The sequence below is a fragment of the Triticum urartu genome, chromosome 4A (assembly GCF_056163025.1).
Source record: "Triticum urartu cultivar PI428250 chromosome 4A, HENAU_Tu73, whole genome shotgun sequence".
NCBI classification, from domain to species: Eukaryota; Viridiplantae; Streptophyta; class Magnoliopsida; order Poales; family Poaceae; genus Triticum; species Triticum urartu.
The window spans coordinates 148,025,043-148,051,965 of NC_141876.1; the positions used below are offsets into that span (position 1 = coordinate 148,025,043).

General features: G+C 53.6%; 1 pseudogene; it reads right to left on the minus strand.

Moving 5' to 3' along the window:
• Positions 1-2,311: 2,311 nt before the first annotated feature.
• Positions 2,312-3,299, minus strand: LOC147975182 (uncharacterized; annotated as a pseudogene).
• Between the last annotated feature and the right edge of the window lie 23,624 nt (positions 3,300-26,923).

Consider the following 26,923-nt stretch of genomic DNA (forward strand, 5'->3'; position numbering starts at 1 on the left):
CCAAGCCTCATTATCAACGGCATATTTTCTAATCTTCTTAAGCTTCAGGCGCATTGCATCCATCTTCAAGCGCATTGCATTCACCTTCATCTTGTGATCATCGATGACATCGGCAACATACAACTCCAATGTCATCTTCTCTTCTTCAATTCTTTTAATTTTTCCTTTCAAATACTCATTTTCTTTTTCAACTAAATTTAACTTCTCGACAAGAGGGGCCGTTTCAAATTCCGGTTCACATACCTCCTAGATTAAAATATCTCTATGTAAACTTGATGGCCATAATTGTCATAAATGCGAAATGCAACAAATAGTTATGAAAGAGAATTTACCACATCCGAATCATAAAGCGGGCGAGGGCCGATCGGGGCGGACATCAATACCATGGCACTATGTATAAGAAACAATCATACAAAGTAAGAAAATTATAAATACCAACTATATAAATCATACAATCATACAAATAACTATATAAATCAAGTACAACATAAAATTTGAATACCTAATAATCACTATCGGTAATGACGTGCTCATCATCATCATCATCACTAATAAAGCATCATCATCAGCATCGGTAATGACGTGCTCATCATCATCATCATTAATAAATGCATCATCATGTGGAAGGCCACCTTTACGTAATCGTTCAAGCATTGACAGGTCATCTACAGCAGTAAATTCTTCTTCTTCCAGCTCTTCTTGTTCCGGCTCAGGGGTGAAGTCGGATTCACTATCGTTGTCTACTTCAATGTTCTAGGATGGAGTAGAGCGGTTCTTGAAACATTTTTTGGAAAGACGTGTTTCTTGGAAGAATTCTCCTTCGTCATATGTGTCTTGGTTAATGTGAGGTTCATAATCCTTTTCATTGGGGGGAGGTGATCTAACATGCGGCGGCACTTCATAAACGACGTCCCAACCACTGAGATTTGGATCACTTTGACAGGCCCACGGTAGATAGAAAACTTGGGTTGCATGTTGAGCCGTAATATAGACATCGAGAACATCCAAATGGGTGCTTTGTTTGATTTTGACTAGCCCTATATGTTCATGAGTCCTTCTAGTCTCCCTCGGCTGGAACCAATAACATCTGAAGACTACGACGTTTGGTGGGTTTTCACCATAGAATTCAAGTTCATAAATTTCTTTAACTCTTCCATAATACTCGATACCTCCTTCGCCGATAGCAGAGACACAACAATTTGTAGACTTTCGGTCGGCCATAGATAGCTCTTTGCCATAGGTACGAAAGTGATACCCATTGATGTCATATTTGTCAAATGAACGTACCTTATAGTCAAAACCATTAGCTACTTGTCTCAATTCGTCATCCATAACCTCTGAATTAGCCTACAAGTTTAATACGAAAGGATTGTTGCATTAGTGGCAAATTAGCCAAAGAAATGAAAGGGTCTAATGGAAATTACCGTTTTTTGAACCAAGAGATGAAACCGGGATATTCGGCTCCTTGTTTTGCCAAAAGCTCATACTCTTCGACAGAATCCTTTTGGATCACCGCTCCATACAAGAATATGGCGACGTATCGACTGCATCTAATATCCAGGAATAAGAGAAGTTCAAAGGAATTAGAAGTTGTGAAACAATGTACCGAGATCTTACTCGATGTACGGCCGCACTTCTGTTAGGTTGTTGAAGACATACCGCGAAATGGTCTGCCATTCTTCAACATCCAACCTTACTGGTTTCCAATCACTGGCTAGTGCGAGATTCCCTTTGAATAGGCTGAGGTTGGATTGACCCTTTTGAGGTTCGTCAGCATTGTACCGAGGCTTCGGATTATGCAAATGACGATTTTTGGCTTCGTAGTGTGATGTCACGAAGTTTGCCGCCTCCTCAGTGATGAATGCCTCCTCCATCGATGCTTCTATTCTACATTTATTTTTACATTTTGCTCGAAGCATCTTTTGCATCCTCTCAGTTGATTAGCACCAACGATTTTGCACGCCCCCCCCCCCAATCGTGCCTCAGTCGGGAGATGCAAAATCAAGTGTTGCATTGGATTAAAGAAGCTTGGCGGAAATATCATCTCTAACTTGCAGATCAACTCCGGCGCCAACTGTTCCATTTCTTCTAGGAGGCCAGGCAATAGTTCTTTTGCACAAAGAACACGGAAGAAATAGCTTAGCTCTGCTAGTACTAGCCATTCATCCTCATGGATGAAGCCACGCAACATCACCGGCATTATCCGCTCAATCCATATGTGCCAATCATGACTTTTTAGACCAAATATTTTAAACTTTTGAAAACTCACTCCCCTCTTTAGATTTGTTGCATACCCATCGGGGAACATCAACTACATTTTCACCCACAAAATAATTTCCTTCATAGCTGGCCTTCCAAGATTGAACCATGCCTTTCGCTTCGTCCAGTTCCCCTTTCCTTTCGGTTCTTTCATGTTTTGTAACGGTCTATCACATAGCTCCTCTTGATCGACTCTAGCCTTAGTATTATCCTTTGATTTCCCCTCTATGCCGAACAATGTACCAAAAATGGCTTCGGCGATATTCTTTTCAGTGTGCATCACGTCGATGTTGTGTGGGCAAAGGAGGTCTTTGAAGTAAGGCAGATCCCAGAAGCATGTCTTGTGAGTCCAAGCGTGTTCCTTATTATACCCCTTGAAATACCCTGGACACTCTGGGTCTGGCTTGAGAGCGTTTAACTGATCTAGGGTCTGTTGGCCTGTCAACGCAGGTGGTGCAGAGTGTTTGACAACTCTACCTTTGATGAAGTTCTTCTTGTCTTTCCTGAACTTATGGCCAGGATGTAGAAACGGTCTATGCAAGTCGAAGCAACTATACTTCCGCCCTGCCGTCAGCCAATGAAACTCAAGAGCTCCCTTGCATGTGGGGCACGGGAACCTTCCATGCACACACCTGCCAACGAATAGCGCATACGCCGGCAAGTCATGCGTTGAGTACATGTACCAGGCACGCATTATGAAGTTCTCTTTGCTAAAGGTGTCGTATCTCTTGAACCCATTATCCCAAGCCTCTTGCAATTCGTCCTTAAGCGGCTGCATGTACACATTCATATTCTTCCCTGGATAGTTGGGCCCTGGAATTATCAACGTCGGGAAAATGTTCTTTCTTTGCATAATCTGCCCGGGGGAGATTGAGTGGAATGACAAACACATGCCAATAGCTGTATGGGGTTGCCATCTGACCAAACACACTGAACCCATTTGTGCTGACGACGACTCGAGGGTGCCTTGGATCTGTCATTTTTTCCTTATGTAATGCATCGAAGCGCTTCCACGCTTCACCATCCGATGTGTGCACCATCATCACATTCCCATCTGCATCTAGATCGGTTCTTTTGCCCGTTTTGTGCCATGTCATCTGTTTGGCCGTCTCTTCGACCATGAAAAGACATTGAAGTCTTGGTACGATTGGCATATACCGAAGAACATTAATGGGTATTTTGTTCTGCGTCTTCTCACCCATACCGTTGTCTACCACAACATACCTGCAAGAATTGTAAATGGGACAATAGTTCAAGTCCTCATACTGAAGCCTAAATAAGACACATCCTTTCTCACAGGCATGTATCTTCTCATAGGGCATCTTAAGAGCACAGAGGATTTTGTCTGACTGGTACAGGTTTGGAGGTAGCACATGGCCTTTGGGTAGAAATCATTCGAATACTATCATCATCGCGTCGTAGCATTATCTGCCCAAGTTGAATTGAGCCTTCAAAGCCATTATTTGTGAGATGGCATCCAGCTGACAAAGCTCAGTGTGCTCGTGGAGAGGACGTTTTGAGGACTCCAACATTTCAGTGAAGGCCTTTGCAGATTCCTCCATCTCCTCGTCTGAGTCCCGAGCATCGTCAAAGTCTTGCACCATGTCTGCGGTCCCGGTACCATGCTCGTCAGTGCGACGACGAACCACCTCGGCTCTAGCACGTTGGGCAGACTCACCATGTAATGTCCAGACCGTGTAACCAGGCGTAAAACCAAACTTCTGCAGGTCTTTACTCATTTCAAGCTCGTCCCTCTTTTTATAGTTGTCGCAACGGGCACAGGGGCACCAGCTTAATTCCTGGCCATTTGCAAATGCGGCTCTAACAAACCCCTTGGTTTCTGTTAACCATTCCTCGGTCCATACTTTCTGACTAGTGTAACCGGTGTACATCCATGCACGATCACTCATATTGACTTCCTACTGGACACACAAGAAATATATACATAATTAAGCAAACCATATCCATCAGTTAATGGAGTTTGTCAGTTTTATTACGTCCATGCAACCTACACGCTAATAGGTAAAGATAGGTCCTAAGCCCACCCCAAGTATGTGTAGATTGGGTTCATTTTCCCATGCGCTACTCCGGATCCGACGCAAAATTTTGGCAGCACCTCCCCGATGTTCTCCTGACACACGTCTCGGCAATAAGCAGAGAGGATGTGTACCCGGAGAACAACAGGGAGGCACAGACGAAATTCTACATCGAATCCGGAGTATAGCATATGGAAAACGAACCCAATCTACACATGCTCGGGCTATCCATGGATAACGTTGGATAATTCGAAAGAATCATGATTATAATATGCAAATGCATGCATATTCATAGATGTAACCCTTTCGAATGGGAGACGCATAGTGGTTACGCATACTAATGATTGACACCTATAGCTAGCAAGTTTCATCGGGAGATGTCACTTGTGCTCACCAACGAACGCAGGGGCGGAGCTCGTCGAACACTAGACCCTCGCAGCAACGAAATAACTGCACATTTAAATCCAAAGATGAGTAACATAGCAATTTTGTTTCTTCCGTCGACCTAACTAAATATTGACAACAGGACGAGCGGGTTAGGGGGTCCTTGGCGTCGATGGAACCCTAAATAGCAAGTATCATCGATGCGAGATACATGTGGCGCTCGACGTTGAACACTAGATCCACATTCCACAAGTGAAGCCGGTGCCCGGCGTCCCACAACAATAGTTCTGGTGGCCGATGACGGTCGAACACCATCGCGAATTTGTCTGGCAGCCTCTGCGATGAGGATTAAAGCCAAGTTTTGAAATTTCAAACAACCAAACCGACTTGAGTCAGTTTGGGTATTTCAAGTTTCAACACTTGCCTTTTAATCGTCATCGCAGACGCTACCAGACAAATTCGCGATGGTGTTCGACCGCCATCGACGCCGAGAACAGTTGCTTTGGGACGCCGGACATCGGCGTCACTTTTGGGACATGGATGTAGTGTTCGACACCGACGGCCACATGTATCTCGCACCGATGATATACTTGCTATTTAGGGTTCCATCGACACCGAGGAACCCCCTAATTAACCCGCTCGTCCCCGGGCGCCCCCTTTTCCTACTTCTTTTTTCATCTTCAACTTCTACTTCTTTTTTCATCTTCTTCTTCTACTACTACTTATTGTTCTTTCTTCTTCTTCTTCTTCCTCCTCTTCTAATTTTTCTTTTTATTTCATCTTTCTTGATTATTCTTAAAAACAGGAAAAAACCTAAACAAAACTATAAACTAAATGTAACCTAAAATAAACTAAATTAACCTAAACTAACCTAAATAACCTAAACTAAACTAACCTAATTAACCTAAACTAAACAAACATAAACTAAATCTAAAAAACAGAAGGAAAAAACTCACCATGATGAGGGGCAGGGCGGCGGCGGGGCGGGGTCGGGCGGCGGCAGCTCGGGACGGGGGCGGGGCCGTGTGGGGCGGCCGGCGACTCGGGACGGGGGCAGCGCGACCGGGCGGGCGGGGTGGCGCAGGCGGCGGCTCGGCTGGACGGGCAGGGCGGGGCGGGCGGCGACACGGCCGGGCGGCAACGTCTCGGGACGGGGTCGGGGCGGCCCGCAACGGGGGTGGCGCGGGGCGGCGGCGGCTCAGGCATGAGGCCGAGGCGGGGCGGGGCGGGGTGGCCGGCGACGGGGGTGGCGTGGGGCGGCCAGCGACGGCGGTGGTGGTGTGGGTTAGGGGCGGCGGCAGGGGTTAGGGGTGGCGGCGGCTCGGGAAGAGGACGGACAGATCAGAGAGGGGGGCACAGGTGCGGGCACGACCCCTTTTCTGCTAGTAGGTCACAGCTCTTTGTCGTCTGCTAGCAGACGGCAAAGAGCGTACCTAGTGGGGTGGGGCCAGGGGGAAATGGATGACCTAACGGCCATTTTCTTTGCCGTCTACTGGCTGACGGCAAAGAAGTTTGCCGTCAGCCAGCAGACGGCAAAGAAAATGGCCGTTAGGTCATCCTCGTAAGCCCGCCACCCATCCTCTTTGCCGTCAGCTAGCAGACGGCAAAGCGTCTTTGTCGTCCACTAGCGGACGACAAAGATATGCTGATGGAAAAGCCTTTCGTTGTCGTCTGATGCCTCTTTGTCGTCTGTTCTCCGGTGGCTGATGGCAAAGCCTTTCTTTGTCATCCGCTAGCTGGCGGCAAAGTGTCGGCAGACGGCAAATCTGCTGATTCCAGTAGTGTATGATATAAACCTCATCTTTTTATCCTCGATGGCAACAATACAATACGTGCCTTGCTGCCCATGCTGTCACTAGGAAAGGACACCGCAAGATTGAACCCAAAGCTAAGCACTTCTCCCATTGCAAGAAAGATCAATCTAGTAGGGCAAACCAAACTGATAATTCGAAGAGACTTGCAAAGATGACCAATCATACATAAAAGATTTCAGAGAAGAATCAAATATTGTTCATGATAATCTTGATCATAAACCCACAATTCATCGGATCTCGACAAACATGTCGCAAAAAGAATTACATCGAATAGATCCCCAAGAAGATCGAGGAGAACTTTGTATTGAGATCCAAAGAGAGAGAAGAAGCCATCTAGCTAATAACTATGGACCCGAAGATCTGTGGTAAACTACTCACACATCATCGGAGAGGCTATGGTGTTGATGTAGAAGCCCTCCGTGATCGATTCCCCCTCCGACGGAGCTCCGGAAAAGGCCCCAAGATGGGATCTCTTGGGTACAGAAGGTTGCGGTGGAAATAGGGTTTCGTGGTGCTCCTGGATGTTTTCGGGGTATATGGATATATATATATAGGAGAAAGAAGTATGTCGGTGGAGCTGCGAGGGGCCCACGAGGATGGGGGGCGCGCCCAGGGGGCAGGCGCGCCTCCCTGCCTCGTGGCTTTCTTGCTTCTTTCTTGACGTCTACTCCAAGTCCCCTGGATCACATTTGTTCCAAAAATAACTCTCCCGACGGTTTCATTCCGTTTGGATTCCGTTTGATATTCCTTTTCTGCGAAGCACTGAAATAAGCAAAAAAAATAGCAATTTGCACTAGGCCTTGGGTTAGTAGGTTAGTCCCAAAAATAATATAAAAGTATATAATAAAGCCCATTAAACATCCAAAACAGATAATATAATAGCATGGAACAATCAAAAATTATAGATACGTTGGAGACGTATCACTTGGTTCTACCGAGCCGCGCTACTCCTAAGTTGGTAGCAGTAGCGCCTGTTTATGGCCCGCGCTACAGCTAATAAGTAGTAGCGCCCCTTCTTGTCCAGCGCTACTGCTAAGATTCTGTGTCTAAGGTTTTCCCTAGTAGTGTTTTATGCGTAGGTAAGAACGGTTCTTGCTAGAAGCCCGTAGCAGCCACGTAAAACTTGCAACAACAAAGTAGAGGACGTCTAACTTGTTTTTGCAGGGTATGTTGTGATGCGATATGGTCAAGACATGATGTGATAAATGTTATTGTATGAGATGATCATGTTTTGTAAGTGATCGGCAACCGGCAGGAGCCTTATGGTTGTCTCTTTATTGTATGAAATGCAAACGCCATGTAATTGCTTTACTTTATCACTATGCGTTAGCGATAGTTGTAGAAGCAATAGTTGGTGACACGACCACGACGCAACGATGGATATCAAGGTGTCGAGCCGGTGATGATGGAGATCATGACGATGCTTTGGGGATGGAGATCAAAAGCACAAGATGATGATGGCCATATCATGTCACATATTTTGATTGCATGTGATGTTTATCTTTTATACGTCTTATTTTTCTTAGTACGGCGGTAGTATTATAAGATGATCCCTTAACTAAATTTCAAGATAAAAGTGTTCTCCCTGAATAAGCATCGTTGCTACAGTTCGTCATGTTGAGACACCACGTGATGATCGGGTGTGATATATAGGCTCTACGTTCACATACAACGGGTGCAAGACAGTTTTGCACATGTGGAATACTTGGGTTAAACTTGACGAGCCTAGCATGTACAGACATGGCCTCGGAACACTAGAGACCGAAATTTCGAACGTGAATCGTATAGTACATATGATCAACATAGATATGTTCACCATTGATGACTACTCCATCTCACGTGATGATCGGACATGGTTTAGTTGATTTGGATCACGTATCATTTAGATGACTTGAGGGATGTCTATCTTAGTGGGAGTTCTTAAGTAATTTTATTAATTGAACTTAATTTATCATGAACTTAGTCATGATAGTATTTGCGTATCTATGTTGTAGATCAATGGCATGTGCTACCGTTCCCTTGAATTTTAATGCGTTCCTAGAGAAAGCTAAGTTGAAATATGATGGTAGCAACTACATGAACTGGGTCCGTAACTTGAGGATTATCCTCATTACTTCATAGAAGAATTATGTCCTTGATGCACCGCTAGGTGTGCCACCCTCCAGCAACTGCGGATGTTGTGAACGCCTGCCAGTCGCGTGTTGATGACTACTCGATAGTTTAGTGTGCCATGCTTTACGGCTTAGAATCGGGACTTCAAAGACGTTTTGAATGTCATGGAGCATATAAGATGTTCCAAGAGTTGAAGTTGATATTCCAAGCAAATGCCCGAGTTGAGAGATATGAAGTCTCCAACAAGTTCTATAGCTACAAGATAGAGGAGAATAGTTCTGTCAGTGAACAGATACTCGGAATGTCTGGATATCATAATCACTTGACTCAGATGGGAGTTAATCTTCCAGATGATAGTGTTATTGACAGAGTTCTCCAATCACTGCCACCAAGCTACAAAGGCTTCATGATGAACTATAATATGCAAGGGATGGGGAAGACAATTCCCGAGCTCTTCGCAATGCTCAAAGATGCGGAGGTAGAAATCAAGAAGGAGCATCAAGTGTTGATGGTTAACAAGACCACTAGTTTCAAGAAAAAGGGCAAGGGGGAGAAGGGGAACTTCAAGAAGAATGGCAAGCAAGTTGCCACTCCCGCGAAGAAACCCAAAGCTGGACCTAAGCCTGAAACTGAGTGCTTCTATTGCAAAGGGACGGGTCATTGGAAGCAGAACTGCCCCAAGTATTTGGCGGATAAGAAGGACGGCAAAGTGAACAAAGGTATATTTGATATACATGTTATTGATGTGTACCTTACTAATGCTCGTAGTAGCGCCTGGGTATTTGATACTGGTTCGATTTCTCATATTTGTAACTCAAAATAGGAGCTACGGATTAAAGAAGATTGGCTAAGGACGAGGTGACGATGCGCGTCGGGAATGGTTCCAAGGTCGATGTGATCGCCGTCGGCACGCTACTTCTACATCTACCTTCGGGATTAGTTTTAGACCTAAATAATTGTTATCTGGTGCCAGCGTTGAGCATGAACATTATATCTGGATCTTGTTTAGTGCGACACGGTTATTCATTTAAATTAGAGAATAATGGTTGTTCTATTTATATGAGTAATATCTTTTATGGTCATGCACCCGTGAAGAGTGGTCTATTTTTGTTGAATCTCAATTGTGGTGATACACATATTCATAATATTGATGCCAAAAGATGCAAAGTTGATAATGATAGTGCAACATATTTGTGGCACTGCCATTTAGGACATATTAGTGTAAAGCGCATGAAGAAACTACATCCAGATGGACTCATGTAATCACTTGATTATGAATCATTTGATACTTGCGAACCATGCCTCATGGGAAAGATGACTAAAACTCTGTTCTCTGGAACAATGGAGCGAGCCAATGACTTATTGGAAATAATATATACCGATGTATGCGGTCCAATGAGTGTTGAGGCACGCGGCGGGTATCGTTATTTGCTGACCTTCACAGGTGATTTAAGTAGATATGGGTATATCTACTTAATGAAACACAAGTCTGAAACATTTGAAAAGTTCAAAGAATTTCAGAGTGAAGTGGAGAATCATCGTAACGATAAAATAAAGTTTCTACGAACTGATCATGGAGGTGAATATTTGAGTTATCAGTTTGGCCTTCATTTAAAGCAATGTGGAATAGTTTCACAACTCACGCCACCTGGAACACCACAACGTAATGGTGTGTCCGAACATCTTAAGCATACTTTATTAGATATGGTGCGATCTATGATGTCTCTTACTGATTTACCACTATCATTTTGGGGGTATGCATTAGAGACAACTGCATTCACATTAAATAGGGCCTAGATCCGTTGAGATTACATCATGTGAACTATGGTTTGGGAAACCTAAGCTGTCGTTTCTTAAAGTTTGGGGTTGCGACACTTATGTCAAAATGCTTCAGCCTGATAAGATCAAACCCAAATCGGAGAAGTGTGTCTTCATAGGATACCGTAAGGAAACAATTGGGTACACCTTCTACCACAGATCCAAAGGCAAGATCTTTGTTGCCAAGAATGGAACCTTTCTAGAGAAGGAGTTCTCTCGAAAGAAGTGAGTGGGAGGAAAGTAGAACTTGATGAGGTAGTTGTACCTTCTCTCAATTTGGAAAGTAGCTCATCAAAGAAATATGTTCCGTGATGCCTACACAAACTAGAGAGGAAGCTAATGATGATGATCATGAAACTTCAGATCAAGTTACCACTGAACCTCGTAGGTCAACCAGAGCACGATCCAGACCAGAGTGGTACGGTAATCCTATTCTGGAAGTTATGTTACTAGACCATGGCGAACCTACGAACTATGAAGAAGCGATGATGAGCCAGATTCCGATAAATGGCTTGAGGCCATGAAATCTGAGATAGGATCCATGTATGAGAACAAAGTGTGGACTTTGGTGGACTTGCCCGATGATCGGCGAGCCATAGAGAATAAATGGATCTTCAAGAAGAAGACTGACACTAATGGTAATGTTACTATCTACAAAGCTTGACTTGTCGTGAAAGGATTTTGACAAGTTCTAGGAGTTGACTATGGTGAGGCTTTCTCACCGGTAGCGATGCTTAAGTCTGTCCGAAACATGTTAGCAATTGCTGCATTTTATGATTATGAAATCTGGCAAATGGATGTGAAAACTGCATTCCTTAATGGATTCCTTAAAGAAGAGTTCTATATGATGCAACTAGAAGGTTTTGTCGATCCTAAAGGTGCTAACAAAGTGTGTAAGCTCCAGCAATCCATCTATGGACTGGTGCAAGCATCTCGGAGTTGGAATATACACTTTGATGAGGTGATCAAAGCATATGGTTTTATACAGACTTTCAGAGAAGCCTGTATTTACAAGAAAGTGAGTGGGAGCTCTGTAGCATTTCTAATATTATATGTGGATGACATATTGTTGATTGGAAATGACGTAGAATTTCTGGATAGCATAAAAGGATACTTGAATAAGAGTTTTTCAATGAAAGACCTCGGTGAAGCTGCTTATATATTAGGCATCAAGATCTATAGAGATAGATCAAGATGTTTAATAGGACTTTCACAGAGCACATACATTGACAAAGTTTTGAAGAAGTTCAAAATGGATCTGTCAAAGAAAGGGTTCTTGCCTATGTTGCAAGGTGTGAAATTGAGGACTCAATGTCCGACCACTGCAGAAGATAGAGAGAAAATGAAAGTCATTCCCGATGCCTCAGCCATAGGTTCTATCATGTATGCTATGTTGTGTACCAAACCTGATGTGTGCCTTGCCATAAGTCTGGCAGGGAGGTACCAAAGTAATCCAGGAGTGGATCACTGGACAGCGGTCAGGAACATCCTTAAGTACCTGAAAAGTACTAAGGATATGTTTCTCGTTTATGGAGATGACAAAGGGCTCGTCGTAAATGGTTACGTAGATGCTAGTTTTGACACTGATCCGGATGACTCTAAATCACAAACCGGATATGTATTTATATTAAATGGTGGAGCTGTCAGTTGGTGTAGTACCAAGCAGAGCGCCGTGGCGGGATCTACGTGTGAACCAGAGTACATAGCTACTTCGGAAGCAGCAAATGAAGGAGTCTGGATGAAGGAGTTCATATCCGATCTAGGTGTAATACCTAGTGCATCGGGTCCAATGAAAATATTTTGTGACAATACTGGAGAAATTGCCAAACACATCAAGAGACGCTTCAACTCCATCCGTGATCAAGTCAAGGAGGGAGACATAGAGATTTGAAAAATACATACAAATCTGAATGTAGCAGACCCGTTGACTAAGCCTCTACCACGAGCAAAACATGATCAGCACCAAGACTCCATGGGTGTTAGAATCATTACAATGTAATCTAGATTATTGACTCTAGTGCAAGTGGGAGACTGAAGGAAATATGCCCTAGAAGTAATAATAAAGCTGTTATTTTATGTTTCCTTATTCATGATAAATGTTTATTATTCATGCTAGAATTGTATTGATCGGTGTCGGGGGTTTGGTGCGACATATGCCAACGGATGGCTTATCATGGTGGGGGCGAGTAGAACGTCGTTGGTGCCTGGAAACAGGATGAGGCGAAGACATGCACACCGGCGAATCTTACGCAGCTTCGGGGCTCTCCAGGGAGATAATACCCCTATTGCTGCTCTACGGGGTCTCCGCATGATCACTATGGCAAAGTGCTTACACAGTTGCTCCTTGAGCTGTTTTCTGGTGGTAGGAGAGGGCAAGACTAGCTCTCTCCCTCCTATATGATTTGGTCTAGAGCTAATGGGTTCCAACCCTTTGCATGGGTGCCCTGGGGGGTTTATATAGGCCTACCCCCCAGGGGTACAATGGTAATCCGGCTGGGCGCGGGCCTAGCCGTCAGTGTCTCTGGCCTCCGTCTTCTCTGCTGACCGCTGGGGCCCGCTGACTGGCGGGCCCCGCCGACTGGCCGGGTACGGAGCCGACAGGCCACGTCCGCCGCGGGCGGGTCTTGCCGGCTGCTGATTACTGTAGCCGTACTTCCGATGACGCGGGCTTGATCATGAGGTCGTGGCAACAGCCCCGCCTCCTGGCGGGCGATCACTGTTGCCACTCCCCATCTCATCTTGATTAATGGCGCGTGGGCCCCGGGGGAGGGCTCGGCCGACTCCCCCGGGCCGACTCCCGACGGGTCCGACTGGTGGTTCTCCCGCCGTCTCCCGAGGTCTCACTGACCGGTGGGCCCTGCTGCCTCCAGGCCGTACAGACAAGCCGTCGTGGGTGCAGGATTCGGCCCTGTGGTGCTGATGTCAGGGCCGGCATGGCAACAGGGCCACGCCGCACGGAGATCTTCCAGGGTACGGCGTGCTGTGGCCATGCCTGCCCTTGGTGAGGGGCGGGGGTGGGCTTTGCTATAGCCATGCCCCTGCCTCGTCCCCTTTGATGAGGTCATGGGGTTCGTTGGAGTCACAGGCCGACTCCCCAAAGCCGGCTTCTCTGGAAGTCATCCCTGGGACTCGGCCGTGAGCGGGCAGTCGGCCGCCTTGCCGTCGACTCCTCAGGAGGCGGCTCTTTGTCCTGGGGTCTTGAGGGGCGCACCTGCCCCGATGTCTTGAAAGGTTATGGGACTCGGGTTGGCCTACCCGTGGCCCATTACTCCGACAGTAGTCCCCGAAGCTGGTGAGGCGCCGTGGATGATCGGCTGAGAAGCCTCAGCAGTTTCTCTTTCTGGGTGCTCAACACATGGTCTTTGATTGACTTCCGCCGGGCCGACTAGAAGGAGTCGTACTTGCTCAACTCGGACTCACTCAATTCCAACTCGCTCAGTATTTCGAACGTCGCGGCAGGATTTAAGTGGCGTGCTAGCTAAGCCTCCAGGCCGCCGCCCGTTCTTGGCCTGTCACGCGAGGGCACGTGGCTAGGCCGTCCTGCCAGCCTACGCGCGCGACGGGATAGGCCCATAGGCGGGGCCTGCCACTACCGCTCCTCGGCGCCCGAGCGGATCCGCTGCGGCCCCGGTGGACGGTTGGGATTCTCGTGGAGTTACTGCGCGCAGTAACTTTATCATGGATTGTGGGGGTCGTGGGGTTGTGGGCGCAGTAAATCCCCACGTCCGCCCCCTCGGCTTCGCAGCCCACGAGGCTATAAGTAGGGGGAAGAGGGGGGCACGCGCGCCCCTCCTTCCCACTACTCCTCGTTCTCTTCCTCCTTGCTGCTCCTCGCTCTCCTCCTTCCTCTTCTCTTCTTCGCTCCGCCGCACGCCCAAGCTCCGGCGAACGCTGCGGCGACAGCTCGCGATGAGTTCTTCCTCCGCCGCCGCGCCTCCCCCAGTGCGCTCCGGCACCTGGGACGGCTCCGAAGTTCATGAAGACCACATTGAGTTCCTCCGCCGGACCCGTCGGCTTCCCGGCGAGGATCGCGTGCAGGTGCGTCTTGCGCCGAAGGGGGAGATTTCCCCCGCACCGCAGGAGGGCGAGCGGGTCATCTTCCGCTCGCACTGCCTGCGCGGGCTGGGGCTGCCGGCGAGCAGTTTCTTCCGGTCCTTCCTGGAGTTCCACGGCCTCCAGCCGCACCACCTCACCCCCAACGAAGTGGTGCTGCTGTTCGCCTTCGTGGCCATGTGCGAAGGCTTCCTCGGAGTCCTCCCCACCCTCGAGCTCTGGGGGGAGTTCTTCTTCTCCAAGCTCGGCACCCAGGCTGCGGGCGTGCCAGCTCAGTGCGGCGCTTTCATCGTCGTGCGAAGGTCGGGGGCCGACAATCCCTTCCCCTCCATCTCACTGATCAAGTCGGTAAAGATGTGCCAGAGATCCTACTTCTACGTCAAGAACGCCTCCGCGAGGGGAGACTGGGTCAACTTGCCGGCTTTCGAAACCGGCCCACCGGCTGGGCGACTGCCCAACTGGTCATACCGGGCCAAGTCGCTGACGCCTTCGGGAGCCGGCGCCATCACGCGACTCCGAGTGCTGACGCAGTCGGAGGGTCTGACTGGTCCAGATATGCTGGCCGCCTTCGTTTCGCGCCGAGTTCTCCCACTCCAAGGTCGCCCTCATATGATATGCCTGATGAGCGGGCACCGCGACCCGAGTCGGATGTGCACCAAGGACATGCCTCACGAAGAGGTGGCCATCATGGTGAACTACCTCTCGGACAGCAGGCTCCTGGAGGACTGGCAATTCGGCAAGGAGCCGTACTCCCGCGCCAACCCCCCGCCCGTGGTGAGTCGCCTTTCTTTTCTTTCTTTGGGTTGTCTTCTTCTTGCCTAGTTTTGTTTTGACCGGTCGGCTTTGGTTAGAATCCCCTCCTTCACCCTCCAGCCGGCACCTCGGGGCCGGCCCGCGAGTTCCTCGCCGACCGGGTGGAGAGCGACGTCGACGACCCCGATCTGGGGACGGCGGCTCTGGAAGATGACGCCGAGGGACGAGGAGGAACAGTGGGCGACTTCAGGCCTTCGGCCACTTTCGCCTACTGGCCTGACGATGACGCCGAGGGAGAAGTCGCCCCTCGCCATCGGCCAGGAGCCAGCCAGCCTGGCGCGGGTTCTTCTGCCGCGCCGGGCGCTCCATGCGGAGGGAAGAAGCGCAGGGCCGTGCCGACCTTGTTCGGCAGTCGGCCTAAGAAGCCCAAGGGTTCGGCTGTGGCGACCCGGCGGGACGAGGCAGTCGCGAAGGCCATCCGCTTCCGTAAGGAAGTGAAGAAGCCGCCGTTGGTCTCCGCGTAAGAATTCTGTCTTCAAAGTTTTATTCTTTCTTCGTGATTTGTCTGAGTCTCTGCTTGCCCCTCTTGCTTCAGGGCTCCCTCTCTCTTGAGAGGGTCACCGCTGCCTCCGTCATGGGGTCAGCGGAGACGTCCGCCACCACTCGGCGGATTGACCCTGCTGCTGACCTCCGGGAGGCGACGGAGCGGAATGCGCAGGAGAAGCGCAACAAAGAAGAGGCCCTCCGCCTGGAGAAGGCGGAGGCCGACAGGGCGGAGGCCTCCGCTAAGAAAAAACTAGCGGAGGCCGAAGCCGCCGCCGCGGCGAAGCAGCAGGCTGAGGAAGCCGCACGCCGCCAGTCGGCAGTGCTCGTCACCCCGTTGAACTCTACGCCGCTGCCTCTAGAGTTCACGGGGCAGACTGGGGAAGCCAGCGGGGAGAGCCCCGTCGTGGAGGGGGAGGGCGGCGACCCCTATACGCCGGATGCGAACGTTCCGCCGCCGCCGTTGTCTGAAGGTGCGCAGGGCGAGCAGCCGGCGGGCCCTCCGGTGCCGCCGACCGAAGACGAGGCCGTGGCGAGGCTACTCCTCCAAGTCGGCTCGCCAACGCGCCGCCGTCTGGAGAAGGCGACTTCGGCGCCCCGTCCCCTGGAAATCGGTGCTGCCAGCTCGGCGATCCCAGACGCCGAGGTGACAAGCGCCGCGCCCATTGGGTGGGTGCGAGGAGGCGGCACAGGGCCGCTGAACCAAGCGCTTCTGGACGTCCAGGCGAAGCTTCGTGCCGAGGGCGATGCTCTCCAGAATTGCACCAAGGCGGACCTGGCGTCGCGGGCAGCCGTCCGGGTATGTTTTTCCTTTTGGCCTTTGTTTTTCTTGTTTCTCTCTGTGGGGGCGCGCCAGCGCACCCACTGGGTGTATGTCGGCATTCTGGGAACGGGGGTCCCCAGACTTGCCTGCCTGCGGCCTGCGGCGTGGCTCAAAGGGGGGCCCAGCACGGCCCATCTTCACCAACACAAACTCAAGACCCTCGCGAGGGGCCAAGCCTCGCGGGGCGGACGACACGGAGCTTCCTCAAGCACGGCCTCGTCAGGCTGGCTCACGAGGAGGCGGAGAGATCAAGGCGGGGTACCTCGCGAGGTGCCCGTGACGCAAGCCATGACGACTCAGGGTGCCAGGCGGGTGCCAGCCCGCGCAGCGTCCTCCTTTCCTCTTTGGTGCAAAGGGGGCAAGCGCAGCCGCGGAGTACCGAGGCATCAGGCAAAGGTTGCTATTTCGGTGCAACGAGACCAAGACCAGGAGGACCACGAGACGGAGGTCACCATGGAGCCCAAGACGGCGTCATCACCAGAGCTTTGCGCAGGCGAAGACTACTTTTGTCAGGATAGTTGATACTTGCTGTCCCCTTTCAAATTAGCCCGCCATTGTTGGCTCCCTTCCCGCTCAATATTTGGGGAGGACCAGGGCCACTATAAATAGGACCGGCCACCCGCGTAGCAGGGGGGTTTGGCTGAGTCTCCTCGAAGGGCTCGACAAGTAGAGAGGTGGTAAAGAGAGAGAGAGAGAGAGAGAGAGAGAGAGATAGAGATAGAGAAAGGTGGCTGAACTCCCCCGAGTAGTTCATCGCCCCAGCCAAGAACAGACCCTCGCGAGGCTGTTCTTCCTTGTACTGTCCATCATCATCAGCCCAAGAGGCAATCCACCACACCACACACTAGAGTAGGGTATTACACCACAACGGTGGCCCGAACCAGTATGAACCCTGTGTCCCTTGTGTTGTTCTTTTCATAGCTATGCTCCTAGCGTGGCGGAGGGGTGCAGGAAGGTAGGAGGTGAAATCTCCGCGCGCACCCCAGTGTTCGAACCTCAAGGGTCTGCCGGAACCCGAAATCCGACATTTGGCGTGCCAGGTAGGGGTGCGCCGGAATTCGTCTTCCACCGCTCCGTTCTCCTCCGACCATCGATCCCATGTCTGACGCACGTCGGGCCCGCGCGGAGCGTCGGGCCGCCCTCGCTTCCCACGTCACCCAGACAGCCCCTGTCGGCGGGTGCCCTCGCCGTTCCCCGTCACCTGCCGTCAACGCCGCCACCGGCCCGGCGGGGGACGAGCGGCAAGCATCGTCCCGGCATCTGTCCATGCGGCAAGACGGCCGCACCGCAACTCACTCGCTCACCCCAGCTGGTTCTTCGTCCCGCGTGCTCCGCGCACCCACGGAGCCCTGCAACCTCTTCCTCGCCAATCGCGCTGCACCAACACCCCCAGTCGTCGCGGCCCTCTTGGGCGGCTCACAGGCGCCGCCTACAAGTTACCACGTCAAGTCGTTCATCCGCCGGGTCAGCGCCGCTCCCACACGGCAGGGGGCTCCCCTGGGTCGGGCGGCGCCCGAGACCGGCCTGAGCTTCAGCCCGGAGGACCACCCCTCCAACTCGGCCAGCTCGGGCGCGCTCCCCATGCTATGCACCCCCACCATCTGCCAGGTGGCCGTCACCAGAACTCTTATCGATGGCGGGGCGGGCCCCAGTGCGCTCTCAGTCGAGGCCTTCAACCTCCTCTGCATACCCCTGGAACGGTTGCAGCCCAGCCGGCCCTTCTCAGGCGCTAGGGGCAGGTCGTCCAGCTCCTTGGGGCAGATCCGGCTCCCAGTGACCTTCAGCACCTACGACAACTTCCGCACGGAGCTGGTCGACTTCGACATCGCCCACATCGGCCTCCCCTACAACGCCATCCTCGGCTACCCAACGCTGGCCCAGTTCATGGCCGAGACGCACCCGGCGTACAACCTCATGAAGATGCCCGGGAGCAGCGCTATCCTCACCGTGCACGGGGATACCGGTGACGCTCTGCGGGTGCTCAAGCTCGTCTTCAGGACAGCAGCGTCGGCACAGCCTGCCGACTTGGGGGCCCCCGAGCCCGAGGGGGCTGCGCCCGCCAAGAAGAAGCAGTTGTTCACCCAAGACAAGGCAGAAACCAAGCAGGTACCCGTCGATGAGGACTGGTCCACCAACGCCACTTTCACCATAGGCGCCCACCTCAAACCCGAGTAGGAGGAGGCCCTGGTCGCGTTCTTGCGCGCAAACAAGAAGGTATTCGCTTGGGAGCCGGACCAGTTGGCAGGGATCCCCAGGAGCATAATCGAGCATCACCTCAACGTGTGCCCCAACGTGCGCCCAGTGAAGCAGAAGGCCAGGCGGCAGTCCACAGAAAAGCAGGCCTTCATCGTCCAAGAGACCCGCAAATTAGAGGCCGCTGGGGTCATTCGCGAGGTCCGATACCCAGATTGGTTGGCCAACCCTGTTGTTGTGCTGAAGAAGGGAGGGAAGGAACGCATGTGTGTCGACTTCACCAACCTCAACAAAGCGTGCCCGCAAGATCCGTTCCCGCTCCCCCGCATCGACCAGATCGTTGATTCCACTTCGGAATGCGACCTGCTGTGCTTCCTGGATGCCTTCTCTGGGTATCACCAGATCAAGATGGCGGTGGAAGACGTCGAGAATACGGCCTTCCTAACCCCGTGCGGGGTGTACTGCTACACCTGCATGCCATTCGGGCTGCGTAACGCAGGGGCGACCTTTCAGCGGCTGATGCATATCACCTTGGGCCAGCAGCTCGGGAAGAATGTTGAAGCTTACGTCGATGACATCGTGGTAAAATCTCGGGAGGCCAGGACCTTGATACAAGACCTGGAGGAAACCTTCGCGAGCCTCAACGCAGTGAACCTACGGCTCAACCCAGAGAAGTGTGTGTTCGGAGTCCCCTCGGGCAAGCTCTTGGGTTTCCTCGTGTCCCACCGAGGCATCGAGGCTAACCCGGAGAAGGTCAAGGCGGTGGAAGACATGAGCTCGCCAAAGACCCTCAGAGAAATGCAGAAGCTCACGGGGCGCGTGACCGCGCTAGGGCGCTTCATCTCCAAGTTCGGGGAACGAGCCCTGCCCTTCTTCCAGCTAATGAAGAAAAAGGGGCCCTTCGAGTGGACTGAAGAGGCCGACAAGGCGTTCCAGGATCTCAAGAGATACCTGACCAGCCCACCGGTCATGGTGACCCCGCGCCCTCAAGAGCCCCTGGTGCTCTACCTCGCCGCCACTCCCTACTCCGTCAGCGCAGCCTTGGTAGCAGTCAGAGAGGAGCGCCGGATCAAAACCACGGCAGCAGCCCGGGATAAGGCAGAACAGGGACAAGGAAGGCCCACAGAAACCGCCATCACGGCTGAGGAGGATCAGCCGCCGCAGAGGGGCGCACCAGAGGTGGAAGAGGCCCCTCTTCCAAATGGCCAGTCTCAGGAGGCCCCATTGCCTCAAGAGGCGCCACGGTCTCCGAAGGGAGCCACCAGCACTGACGCACTCCACCTCGTTGAGCACCCAGTGTACTTCGTCAGCACAGTGCTGCGGGATGCAAGAGCACGGTACCCCATGCCTCAAAAACTCCTCCTCGCGCTACTGGTGGCTTCGCGCAAACTGCGGCACTATTTTCAGGGTCACCCCATCAAGATCGTCTCATCATACCCCCTGGAGAGGGTGCTCAGGAGCCCCAATTCAGCTCAGAGGGTCGCTGAGTGGAACATAGAGCTGCAAGCGTTTCAGCTCGAATTCAGCACGAATAGAGTCATCAAGGGAGCAGCGTTGGCAGATTTTGTGGCAGAATGGACGGAGGCGCCAGGCCTCAAGGCCGACGAGGATCGGTCCCTGTCCCCGGGAAGCGAGGCGCCAGAAGGCTGGGTCATGTACTTCGATGGGGCGTTCTCCAGACACGGCGCAGGGGCTGGGGCGGTGCTTATATCGCCCACCCAGGACAAGCTCTATTACGCCGTGCAGCTTTGTTTCCAGCAAGGCGAAAAGGTCTCCAACAACATAGCGGAGTATGAAGGTTTGATAGCAGGCATGAAGGCCGCAGCTGCCCTGGGGGTGAAACGCCTCACCATCAAGGGCGATTCGCAGCTCCTTGTCAATTTCTCCAACAAGGTGTACGAGCCAAAGGATGGGCACATGGAGGCCTACCTTGCAGAGGTCCGCAGGATGGAGAAGCAGTTCTGGGGGTTGGAGTTGCAGCATGTGCCCCGTGGCACCAATTAGGAAGCCGATGACATCGCCAAACGTGCATCCAGGTGGTTACCTCGGGAGCCTGGCATTTTCAAGGAGCAGCTCTTCAAGCCTTCAGCCTTACCGTCATTATCAAACATGGCTCAGCCCAGGGAGGAGCTCCCTCAGTCACCTGCCTCAGGAGCTCCGGCTTGTGGCCCGGCCTCGGGAGCACGCCTGCTCCTGAAGATGGAACCTCAGGAGGGATGTTGGATCACGGAGCTCCGGAGCTACCTAACACAAGGGACCCTGCCGGAGAAGGAGGAGGAAGCAGAGCGAGTGGCGCGCCAGGCCACGGCATACTGCATCAAAGATGGAGAGCTCTACCGGAAGCGACCAAATGATGTATCCCTGCGCTGCATCTCCAGGGAGCAAGGGAAGGAACTACTGGAAGATATACACGGCGGAGACTGCGGACATCATTCGTCATCATGGACCCTTCTTGGCAAGGCGTTCCGCAGTGGGTTTTACTGGCCCACCGCGCTCAATGACGTCGTTGAACTAGTGAAGGCTTGTGGGGCCCGCCAGTTCCACGCCAAGCAGATCCATCAGCCGGCAGGGGGCTTGCAGACTATCCCCCTTTCGTGGCCATTCGCAGTCTGGGGGCTCGACATCTTGGGTCCGTTTCCTCGGGCGCCAGGGGGCTACCGCTACCTTTACGTTGTCGTGGACAAGTTCACCAAGTGGGCAGAAGTGGAGGCTGTCCGCACCATTCCTGCGGGTTCTGCAGTCAAGTTCGTCAAGGGCATTGTGAGCCGGTTCGGGGTGCCGAATCGCATCATCACAGACAACGGTTCGCAGTTCACCAGTAACCTCTTCAAAACATACTGTGCTAACCTTGGAACGCAGATATGCTACGCTTCAGTGGCGCACCCCCGAAGCAACGGCCAGGCCGAGCGAGCCAACGCGGAGGTCCTGAGGGGCCTCAAGACCAGGACATTCAAGAAGAAGCTGGAGGCTTGCGGCAGAGGTTGGTACGACGAACTGCAGTCTGTGCTGTGGTCCATCCGCACCACCGTGACCAAGCCGACTGGAGAGACCCCGTTCTTCCTGGTCTACGGAGCAGAAGCAGTCCTCCCTCACGAGGTCAGACGTCGCTCCGTGCGGGTCCTGGCGTTCGACGAGGCGCAGCAGGACGCCATGCGGGGGACGGACCTCGTGCTAGGGGAGGAGCGTTGCCGGGAAGCCGCACTGCGAGCGGCGAGGTACCAACAAGCACTGCGGCGATATCACTGCCGCAACATCCGCCCCAGGACTCTTGAGGTAGGAGACCTCGTGCTCAGGCGGGTTCTCTCCAGGGAGGGATTGCACAAGCTCTCTCCCATGTGGGAGGGCCCGTTCAAGGTTGTTCATGTTTCCAGGCCCGGCTCCACGCGCTTGGAGACTCAAGAGGGAGTGCCGGTCCAGAATGCATGGAACATCCAGCACCTCCGGAGGTTCTACCCCTGAAAAGGCCCGGAGCCTGTGAAGCAAGGCGAGTGCCTGTGAAGCTATCACGTTTTGGAAAAGGCCCGGAGCCTATGAAGCAAGGCGAGTGCCTATGAAGCTATCGCGTTTTGGAAAAGGCCCGGAGCCTGTCAAGTAAGGCGAGTGCCTGTGAAGCTATCTCGTTTTGGAAAAGGCCTGGAGCCTGTGAAGCAAGGCAAGTGCCTGTGAAGCTATCGCGTTTTGGAAAAGGCCCGGAGCCTGTGAAGCAAGGCGAGTGCCTGTGAAGCTATCGCGTTTTGGAAAAGGCCCGGAGCCTGTGAAGAAGGCCAACGCCTGTGAAGCTCGCCGCCCGTGACACTCTCACGTAATAATGAGTTGGGGCTGTACACGCCCCGGAGTCTCAGGAGCGCCGGCCTCAGCCCTGGGGCTCCCTCCCACGCCCAGTGGCGGCACTTAGCTCCGCGCTGGTGAGAAGACGTCGAAGACTAGACTAGGTGCCGGACGCGGCTTTTCATTTGCTTTCCGCAGTTGGCTTGTTCCTCTTCGTTTGGGGTTTTATTGAAGTTGCTGCCGTCTTTGGCTTGCGGTTCTTTGGCTTTTCGCTCTCCTGCCTCAGTTTCTCTTGTGCAAGGCCTCACGAGGGGGAGAGCCGAGCGCCCTCGCGAGTGTTCCTATCCTAGTCACTCAAAGAGTTCACGACTTGGGCACCTTACAGGAGCACCCCTCCAGTCCGTGCCCCACGGGCACCGCAACACAAACAAAGGGCCTAGGTCGGTCGCCCCCCCCCCCCACGGCCGGGGCCGGGAACTATCCACGCTCGGGCACATAGCCGGAAGGTATGGTAACGAAAGAAAAACGATGATTAACAAGCAATAACCCAAACACGCCCCCGCGGGGCTCCACACTATTGTCTTTGTTACGCAGGAAAAAGGGAAAAGGAAGAACAAATCCGGCACGGCTCGCCTCACACCGGCCCGCAGGGAAGGCCCGAGCTGCCTCCGGAGCTCAGGCGGACTCCCTCTCGCGCTTCACCAGGGCGCGGCGGCGGGCGGACACGTTGCCACCCCCCAAGCAGACATGACGACGTGGAGGCTGATCGCGGCCACCGCTAGAGGAGTCGCCGCCTGAAGAAGAACTGGAGAAGCTTGGGGAATCCCGAACGCCGCCAGCCATGCGAGCGCTGCTCTCTCCATCATCACCGGAGCTGGGTTCCCAGCCGCGGTCGTCACCCTCGGGGCAACACCTTGCGCGGCGACCATCTTCCCCAAACACCCTCACGTAGAGGGTGGCGTCCCCGTCGAACTTGAAGTGCAGGGTGCACCGACGGCTCAGGCCATGCGCGCGGGCAAACGTCTGCCAACCGCGGGCCAGGGACAGGCTCCCGGCCGCGGAGACCTCCAGAGAGACCCATGTGGCCCGGCTGCAGCAGCCGTCGGCCTGGAGCCAGAGGCCGCCCGGGGCGCCGGCCGGGAGCTCGCCGAGGAGGAAGCGAGGAAGCGGAAGCCGGGTGCTAGCCGGCTCCGCCGACCACACGATGAACTCCGGCAGCACTTCAGCAGCACGAACGCGCGGCCTGGGGGGACGCGCAGCCGGAGCGCGCCCCCCAGCTGCAGCAATCCGCCCGTCGCCGTGCTGAAGATCGCCTCCATGGCCGCGGGGAGCCACCGTGGTGGCCACAGGATGCTTGCGAGGGCGCCCTCGGCCGCGCTTGGGTGGGGGAGAGGCGGGCTCAACCCGGCAAGCCTTCCCCTTCTCGGCGGCTGAGAACCTCCTCGACGAGGCCATGAAGAAAAAGGAGAAGCTAGGGGGTGAACTGGAAGGGAGCGCGCCGGTCCGTACTTATGGCTGGCGATGGCCAACCAACGGCCCCCACGATCGTAGGTAATTATGACCCGCTTTGCATGCAGGGACTTGTCCAATCCGTGCAGTTGCCAAGGCGCCGTGGGGAAGTGGAGATGCCCACGTCCAATCAACCGCCACGCGGCGCCCAAGGCCGCAGGCTGTTAGGGCCCGTGGCGCTTCGCTCTTGCCCTTCCGCCTCCCTGCATGGCCAAGTCCAGGCGCGCCCTGGGCCCGGGGGCTACTGTCGGCGTTCTAGGAATGGGGGTCCCCAGACTTGCCTGCCTGCGGCCTGCGGCGTGGCTCAAAGGGGGGCCCAGCACGGCCCATCTTCACCAACACAAACTCAAGACCCTCGCGAGGGACCAAGCCTCGCGGGGCGGACGACACGGAGCTTCCTCAGGCATGGCCTCGTCAGGCTGGCTCGCGAGGAGGCGGAGAGATCAAGGCGGGGTACCTCGCGAGGTGCCCGTGACGCAAGCCATGACGACTCAGGGTGCCAGGCGGGTGCCAGCCCGCGCAGCGTCCTCCTTTCCTCTTTGGTGCAAAGGGGGCAAGCGCAGCCGTGGAGTACCGAGGCATCAGGCAAAGGTTGCCATTTCGGTGCAACGAGACCAAGACCAGGAGAACCACGAGACAGAGGTCACCATGGAGCCCAAGACGGCGTCATCACCAGAGCTTTGCGCAGGCGAAGACTACTTTTGTCAGGATAGTTGATATTTGTTGTCCCCTTTCAAATTAGCCCGCCATTGTTGGCTCCCTTCCCGCTCAATATTTGGGGAGAGGACCAGGGCCACTATAAATAGGACCGGCCACCCGCGTAGCAGGGGGGTTCGGCTGAGTCTCCTCGAAGGGCTCGACAAGTAGAGAGGTGGTAGAGAGAGAGAGAGATAGAGAAAGGTGGCTGAACTCCCCCCAGCAGTTCATCGCCCCAGCCAAGAACAGACCCTCGCGAGGCTGTTCTTCCTTGTACTGTCCATCATCATCATCCCAAGAGGCAATCCACCACACCACACACTAGAGTAGGGTATTACACCACAACGGTGGCCCGAACCAGTATGAACCCTGTGTCCCTTGTGTTGTTCTTTTCATAGCTATGATCCTAGCGTGGCCGAGGGGTGCAGGAAGGTAGGAGGTGAAATCTCCGCGCGCACCCCAGTGTTCGAACCTCAAGGGTCTGCCGGAACCCGAAATCCGACAGTGCAGTCCCCGAGTTTCGGGCTGGCTGCTAAGCAGGCAGCCCGGAACTTCAATTGATGAACTTTGGGTATTAACTTTTTGTCTGAAACGTTCTTCGCAGGATTACCATAACCTCCGTGTCACTGCCTTCAACCGTAACGTTGAAGAGCTGGGCAAGCGGACCGCCGATCTGTCGGAGAGCCGGAGTAAGTCCTTTTCCTTCTTCGCGAGGGCGCGCTGGTGCACCCGCGGGCTGTAGTTCCCGAGATTCGGGCCGACTGCTGAGCAGTCGGGCCGGATCTCCCCAGCGACCTTCTTTACTGGTGGCTTGACGCCTTCTTTCTTTCTTTTTGTCAGGGGCCAACGCTGCTCTTCAACAGCAGCTGAGCGACGCCAACTCCGCTTTGCGCGCCAAAGAGGAGGAGTGCAGCAAGCTCGCCACAAAGTGTGATCTGCTGGCCACTCAATTGGCAGAGCAGAAGGAGCTGCTTGTGAAGTCGCAGAGGGAGGCGGAGGAGACGGAAACCGCCCTCTTGGCCGAGTTTGCGAGCGAGCGTTCCTCCTGGTCTGACAAGGAGGCGCTGCTGTCCTCCGGCTTCCACGAGATTAAAGACATCATTGATGGTGAGTCTCTTTATTTTCTTTCTTCGAGCTGCCGATTTAAGTCGTGCCGACTCCTGGTTTTTGACTAGCTTCTTCATTTCTTCGCGTCTTTGCAGACTTCTTCCCTGGGCAGTCGCAGGCCGCCATCCAAGCCATCGAGGCTGACCGTGAAGGTCGGAGGGCGGAGGGCACAGAGATTGCCGCCGATGCCCCTCGAACTCTTGACGAGCACATCCTGAGCATCGAGGCTCGCCTCCGACCGGCTCACCGGATGCTGCGCCAGCTTCAGCGTGTCGGTGCCCAGGCGATTGCCACCCTGTGGCTGGATATGCAGGCTCCGCGCACCCCCAGCCTGACGGCCGACTGGCTGGAGGTCGCGGCTGGTCGTCTTGAGGCCTGGAAGGGCTCTTCGGCCTGAGCTGGAGCGCGCCAGGCCTTGGAGTTCGTCAAGGCATGGTATCTGGGGCTGGACCTAGACCGGCTGGCCACGCTTCGGTCGGAGGCCCAGCCGGAGCTAGCGGCCGCAGAAGGCGCCCTCGTCAAGCGTGCTGCGGCGATCGCCGAGTACACCGACACCAGCATATTCGTCCCCGAGCGGTCTGAAGATGGCGAGGAGGTACCGCCGGAGTGGTTTGGGATGAACCCAGACTACGGCGAGGACTCGGCGGAGGTGATTGGCTCCAGCGTCGAGGAAGAGGGCGAGGTGGAGGACGGAGGCGAGGCGGAGGCACCAGAAGACAGAGCAGACAGCCAGCCTCAGCTCGACCGTGCCTCCAGCAACGAGCCGCGTGCAACCGACCCGACTGCTGCCGGAGGCGATCAAGCCGAGACTAGCCAGTCGGTCACCCCGACGCCTGGCGCTGGCGCCTCCTCCGACCCTCCGAGTCCGTCTGCTGCTTCCTAAGCTGCCGTTGTATCTTTGTTTTGTCTGCTTCAGTAGTCTTTGAAGAACTTTGTTAATTCGCACAATTCCACCCGCGGGGTGTATTTTGAACCTCTACACGACAATTCGGCCAAGGGCCTATGTTATGTAAATATATATGTCTATCTTTTCTTGCTCATTGCTCTTTTGGCTT